Source organism: Mus pahari, chromosome 6 (assembly GCF_900095145.1).
Source record: "Mus pahari chromosome 6, PAHARI_EIJ_v1.1, whole genome shotgun sequence".
Classification (NCBI taxonomy): domain Eukaryota; kingdom Metazoa; phylum Chordata; class Mammalia; order Rodentia; family Muridae; genus Mus; species Mus pahari.
Window position 1 is genome coordinate 2,517,723 of NC_034595.1, and position 7,018 is coordinate 2,524,740.

The following is a 7,018-nucleotide window of genomic DNA, read 5'->3' on the forward strand; positions in this document are numbered from 1 at the left end:
CCTCCTCCTTCTTCCTCCCAACCCCACACATTTGTATAATTTGCCATTTAATTTTACAACACCTACAAAACTAATCATTAGTATTCATGCTTCACTGAATTGAAGATCTGTTACTACGGAAAGGCATCTTTGAAGTACCCAGACATGATTTGAGGAAGACAACAAGCTATAACAGGAAAATCCAATGCCCTGGAGAACCAGACATGGGCCACAGGTCTGTCCCGAACACAAACTAATTAAATAACTTCCAGAGCTTGCTGGTCCTTATCTCCAAAATGAGTCTAGACTTACCTCTGCCGAGCTCCCTTTGAACTCTAAGATCTCTTCAGAAAACACATCATTCCCTCTACGTACATGCTGTGGTTCTTTAGCTTGATGGCTTTGTTGGACTCTTTACAGTGGGACATAGTGCTGTCTCTGATTCTTTCACCTGTTCTTGGGACCCCTTTCCTCTAACTGAGTCACTTCATCCAGCCTTGTGCCTAGTCTTACAGTATCCTGTTATGCTGTGTTTAGTTGGTATTCCTGGGAAGCCTGCTCTTTCTGGAGGGAAATAGAGGAGAGTAGGTCTGGGGGAGGTGTGTGGGGGGGGACGTGGGAGTGGAACTGGGGGAGGGGAGGGAGGGAGGCTGATGACACCCATGTGACACAGCAGCCACATCTGCAGTACCTCCAGGTGCAGGTCACTTTTTTAAAAATTAATTTATTATTTTCTCATATAATATATTCTGACATCAGAGACACCCAAGACCAATTTATCTCTGAATGAAGATCTGATATTATAGAAAGGCATCTTTGAAGTACATTTTTTGTATTATTAGCAGTTTTATCATTTGTCTTTAGATTGTGTTAAAGTTTACAATTTTGTGGCATATAATTTACACATAATAAATTTGCCCATCTAAATTATTTTCACAGAGTTGTGCAATGATTTCCACAATCAAATTTTAAAACATTTCCATCATCCAAGAAAGTGACACCCTCAGTCCATTAACATTTACAATTGGTCCCTTTTCTCCACCAGGCAATCACTAATCCTTCCATCCATTGTATTTTGTTCATTTGGATACATAAAATAAACTGACTCCTACTATATATGGGCTTTCACTATGCCTATTTTTAATACAAATATTAGGCCATTTAACCTATATGTGATATCCTATATATTATTTACTTTGTGAAATAATAAAGTTTGTTGGTGACTCCTCTCTGGAGGGTCCTTTTTGCTAGATAGGAGAGACAAGAGATCTTCTTGCAAACAAGGTAGAAGACAAGGACCAAACCCCCAGCTTGCCCTCTGACCTCCACATGGACCCCAGGGCACACATGTGCCAACAGTCATATACACAAACATACACATCATACAAACAAACCACAACAGTCACATACACAAGCATACACATCATACAAACACCACGATGCAAACAGTCATAACAAAACCATTTCAGGCTACCATACATGGAAGAAGAGTAGCAGAATCAGAGCTGTGCAAATTCAAATAGCAGACAAATAGCATTTCATACAATTAGAGAACTAATGAATTAGTTTGAAAATTAAGTTATATTTGAAAAAGACTAGTAAACACATCTGCAAAAGAACAGAAGGATAATCTAGAAATTCAAACTATCAACCTTGAAACTGAAACCTTAGTGGTTTCTTTATCAACAAATTAGACATGATGCAAAGGAGGTACAAAGGACTAGAAGTCAAATCTAAGTGACTGGAGGGTGCAGTGCAGAGCTACAGCTACAAAGGGGAAACGCAAAGCTAAGGCTGAAGAGCCTGTATGTGTATACACGCCTGGCATGTGCTTGTTTGGAATTCTCTAATGAGGTCCTTACCTCACCAAAGTGTAATGCCATTGTCAGGGTTAGAGAAATCGGACAAGAGATACAAAGTTTCTGCATGAAAGAGAACTCAGCTCCACATGGCTTCCCCAGAGAGTCCCACCAGTCACAAAACCCAATTCCACCTGTGTGGAAACCTTTCCATGTTAAAATAAAATGGGCCAATTTATAACTTGCCTAACCATGTTATGAGGCAGAGATATATATGCATGATTCTAAAACAGGAAAAGGACTTACAAAAGTCAAGCTAGTTTCAACTAAGAGTGTGGAAGTACAATATTAGTTCAGTGTTAGAGGGAAAAGATGTAATTCTCATTGAAAGGAAGAAAATAATGCAATTATCTTGAATTAAAATTATAAATAAATTATTGTTTGGTTTTTTGAAGTAGTAATTTAAGATATAATGGGCTTAACCTGGTAGAGATTTCAACAAGTATAATCTCAGAAGTCCTCATGACACGCAAACCCTGAAAGTTTCCCTTTGCCATTGATCATGTGACAGTCACCGATTATCACCATTCCAAGAGAATACTTCAGTAGAGAATCCAAACCAGTACAGGAAGGCAGGAACAGAAGCAAATTATTTGATGATTAGACAGGGAAAGCTGGAACTGTCACCTTTCGCACATGCTAAAATCCAAAACAATTTTCAGGTAAATCATTAGAACTAAAAATAATATAGAGCCGATTTGCAGAAGACTATGACATTTTCTATTACAGACAAAAACCAATCTTTGGAATATTCATCACATTTTAAAATTCATTTTTATCTTATGTGTGTGAGTATTTTTTCCTGCATATATGTCTGTGGACCATGTGGTTCCCTAGTGCCCCAGAGGCTAGTCAAGGGTGTTGGATGCCCTGGAACTGGAGTTACAAATGGTTGTGAGCCACCACGTGGGTGCTGGGAACTAAGCCTGGGTCCTCTGAAAGAGCAGCCAATGCTCTTAATGACTGAGCCATCTCTCCAGTCCCTGTGTTACATTTTAAAAGATGCCATTTTCAATAACATCATGAAAACACCTAACAGAAGATGAGTAAGTCCTCCATTAATTTTTGTGGTTTTTTTAAACAAATTATTGCAAAGCACTCAATAAGATCTAACTAAAGTGAAGCATACATAATATTCTCTAGATTCTGGAGTCAGAATCTGGCAAGTGCTGTATCTCCTATGCTTATCTATGAATCAATAAAACTCCAAATAAAATTCCAATAGGATTTTGTTTGCTTGTTTACTCTGCCATACTTATTCAAGACCAATCAATGTATTCTTGAAAACAATCAAAGGGATTTGTTCACCCAATACTAATGCTTTCTATAAAGCTAGGTTTTCCAATATGATACTGACATGACAATAAATTAACCAAAAGAACAAACTATAGAACCCAGCAATTGATGCTCGCATATACAGAAACCTGGTTTAAGATAAAGATGTCACTGTAGATCTGTGAGAAAAGAATAAATTTCTATTAAATCATTTTAAATATTGTCCATTTCTTTTATAGTTGTAGCTTGACTCTCTTTCCGGGCTCAAGCAGAGGTTTAAGTGCCTCTGCAACAGTCTTAAGGGACAGGACCCGTTAGAGATTGGCCTGGCAAATGGACCATTATCAAGGATGAGTTGCCCTCATTGAAAAGAAGAGCGCCAGCCTGTTTGGGCGCCTCTCCTGCCTTGGTCTCCTACCCAACAGTAGCATATCTAGAATCTCTCCCAAGATGGAAGCTCCTTGGTGTTAGCCTCTGAAACCATGAGCCAATCAATCTCTGTTCATTATAAATTATTCAGTTTGTGACAATCTGAGATAGCAGCACAAAATTTATACAAAAGAATAAAAGGAAAAAAGAAAATAAAAATGTTTCTATGTTACATGACACACACAATCAATTCCAGGTAAGCTAGTCTACCCGTGGAAGACATAATCAAAACACTTCTGAGGAAAATGCAAGAGATGTCCTGGACATCTTGAAAACATGGCTATCAGAAGAAAAGTGTGACAAGTGTGACTGCATCAAAGTTAAGGTTGTTCATTGAATCCACATAACTCAAAGAACTCATATTGAGACTCTACAAAGAGCTGCTGTAAGGGAGAAAGGAAGGCATGGGGTGGAGTGGGGAGGGAGTTGGGGAGGACCTAGAAGGAGCCAGGGAAGGGGAAAAGCATAATCAAAGTATATTGTCTGAGAGATTATTTTTTAAGAAGATAGGTAAATGAGAAGAACTGCTGTAAACCAACAAAAAGAAAACTTAAGAGGAATATAAACATGTGCCTTAATAAGCAGCTCACAACTGAGAAACTATGAAAATATGTTCTGCTCCTTACTTACTGGGAAAATATGTTAAAAACCAATTAAGAAGAAAAACCAAAAAAGAAGAAAAACCAATCACAAGATTAGCAACACTTCTACCCTCTGCTGTATGAAGCATGGCGAGTTTGGGAAACAATCAGAATTCTTACATACTACTAACGAGAGTGGAATCTGGTGTAAGTCCTTGGAAAACAATTTGGCAGTGTCCCTATGTTTGAAGATTTACTTACCAGATGACCAGCAAAGTCAATCTTAAATAGAGATCATGGAAAAAATTTCATGGAGCTTCATAATAAAAATCATGTATTTGTACATTTGTTATGCCTCCATTTATAATTGCTAAAAATACAAGCACAAATGTCACCATGACAATAGCTTATGGTTTGTTCATACGATGGAATATTTCAGAAAAATGAAAACTAGTACCACACATAGAGAGTGACATGGAAAAATACTTAATATTGGGTGAAATAAAAGCAAAATAAATTCATCTGGAATAAGTCCAGTTAAGCCGAGATTAAAAATTATCCACTGGGTTACATGTCTTAGGGATATAACAAAGTATGGAAAAGCTAATTTTAGTAAATGATATATATAACAGCTATTCTTGGTTGTCAACTCGACTACATCTGGCATTAATTAAAACCCAAGGCGCTGGGTATACCTGTGAGGGATTGGTTTTTGTTTCTTCTTAATGAAGTCATGGGAAGAACCACTTTTAATCCAACCTTTTGTGGTGGGAAGGTCTACCTTTTATCTGGGCCACACCTCCTGCAGCAGTCAATGTAGTACTTGGAAAAAGATGCTTGCTTTCTGCCTGCTTGCTCTCGATCTTGCTGATGAGAGAATTCTCAATGATATTAGAGCCTACTTCTTTGGGATTCTGGCATAAATTAAAGACCAGCTGAGACATCCAGCCTCATGGACTGAACAACTACTGAATTCTTTGACCTTCTGTTGGTAGACAGCCATGGTTTAACGAGCTGTACCACAGCCTATAAACCATTCTAATACATCCCCTTTGTATATTTCATATTTTATATTCATATTTCATATATTTATAAATCCCCCTTATGTAGTTTATCTACTTTACATTCCAATTTGCCAACACCTGCTCTCATGGGAGAGCTGCTGAAAGCCCATGATGTGAACTATTTTACAAACTTAAGGAAACAAATGCATTTGATTATCCTAAGTCATCAATGTGAGAGGCAACAGATTTGATGAGTCTGGATGTAAACAATTTGTGGAAAAATAAAGAAAATAATGATGCTGGTTGGTTGCTCCTAGCATCTCTAGATAGAATGACAAAGGAGAAGTAAGAGCTCTATGATAGAACTGACCAAGTTCTAGCATCCCAGAATATGGTGAGAGCAACAACGAACTCAGTGGTAAAACTGGCCAGCCCTAGATGTACATAAATAGTCTGAAGGTTTCTAAGTGTGCCCTGGAAGAAAGTATTCTCTCCAGCAGCCACAGAGCTCAAGCTGTGGAAAATCAAACCAAAGCCTTCATTATAAGGTTGTCTGAACTACAGGGAAAATTCAAATCCCAGCCTCAGAGGCTGTTAGCGGTTAAAGTAGGGACACTGTTTAAAAAGGGGGTAGGGCAAACTCTGTAATTTGGGGTGAGGATGTATGGGTGAAGCTGAGATTGAAATGCAGATTCTCAAGGGTTTAATCTCACCTAAAGAAGTCTCTCTATCCTCAACAGAAGATGTACTTCCACTCCCATACCTTGAAAGATTGCCTTTTCCACCTTTGGCTAAGGAAATTAATTTTTAAAAGATTTTTATTTATTTTTTACATGTAAGTACTCTGTAGCTGTCCTCAGACACCCCAGGTAGGGCAACAAATCTCATTACAGATGGTTGTGAGCCACCATATGGTTGCTGGGATTTGAACTCGGGACCTTTGGAAGAGCAGTCCGTGCTCTTAACTGCTGAACCATTTCTCCAGCCCGAAATTAATTCTTCATTGTCTGCTAAACCATCAGTGATTTTCTCTGAAAAAGATGCTAAGTAAGACAATGCCGATATTCCTCAGGGCCCAACAATTGTCGCTTCTACACCTATGGCCAGACTCAGGGCTAAACAGGTTCCTAGAGGTGAGGTAGGGAGTATTGTCCGTGAGGAGTTATGCTACACTGCTAAAGAACTTAATAAGTTGGCTAACTCATTCAAGCGGACATCTGGGGAATATGAATGAGAATGGATTTCAAAGGTGTGGGATAATAGTGAAAGGAACATAAAACTGAATCAGGATGAGTTTATTGGCACTCATGGGCCCAGTGAGTGGAGATTCTAGGTTTAAGATTAGATGGAAGCTCTCATACTTTCAAAAAAAAAAAAAATGTGTTGGAAGCTTGAATGGTTGGATGAAGCATTTGTCAAAGATGTTCTCCTGAAAAGGAATGGGAGACGATGCCTGATATTCCTTGGCTTAGTGTTAATGAAGGGAAGTTTTAAGGCTCAGGGAAGTTGCAAAGCTAGGCCCTGAGTGCTTAAGTGTCCACATGAGAAGGTCCATAAGACATGCCCTGCACTAATCCTATAAAATGCAAATTGGGAGGGGGCCAGCACACTTGGAAAGCTTTGCTGCCGCCCCTTTCTTGTATCAGACCTTAGGCTTAGAAAACCTGTTGCTCAGATGGACGAATTACATGCAATGGGTTTAATCAGAACCTGAAAGTAGCAGGAGCCAGGTGGTTGCACTGAATCACCAAACTCAAGGTGACAGTAGTTATCATAACGGGCAAGTAGACAACGAAATGTCCATAACTCCCTATCCCATAATGGGAAGAACAGGCAAAGTAATTTTTTTGTTTTGTTTTTTTTTATTTTTTTATTATTATTTTCTTTATTT

At 38.6% G+C, this 7,018-nt stretch overlaps 1 pseudogene; it reads right to left on the minus strand.

Annotated features, from left to right (window-relative positions):
• Positions 1–629: 629 nt before the first annotated feature.
• LOC115064341 lies at positions 630–676 on the minus strand (annotated as a pseudogene).
• Positions 677–7,018: the final 6,342 nt, after the last annotated feature.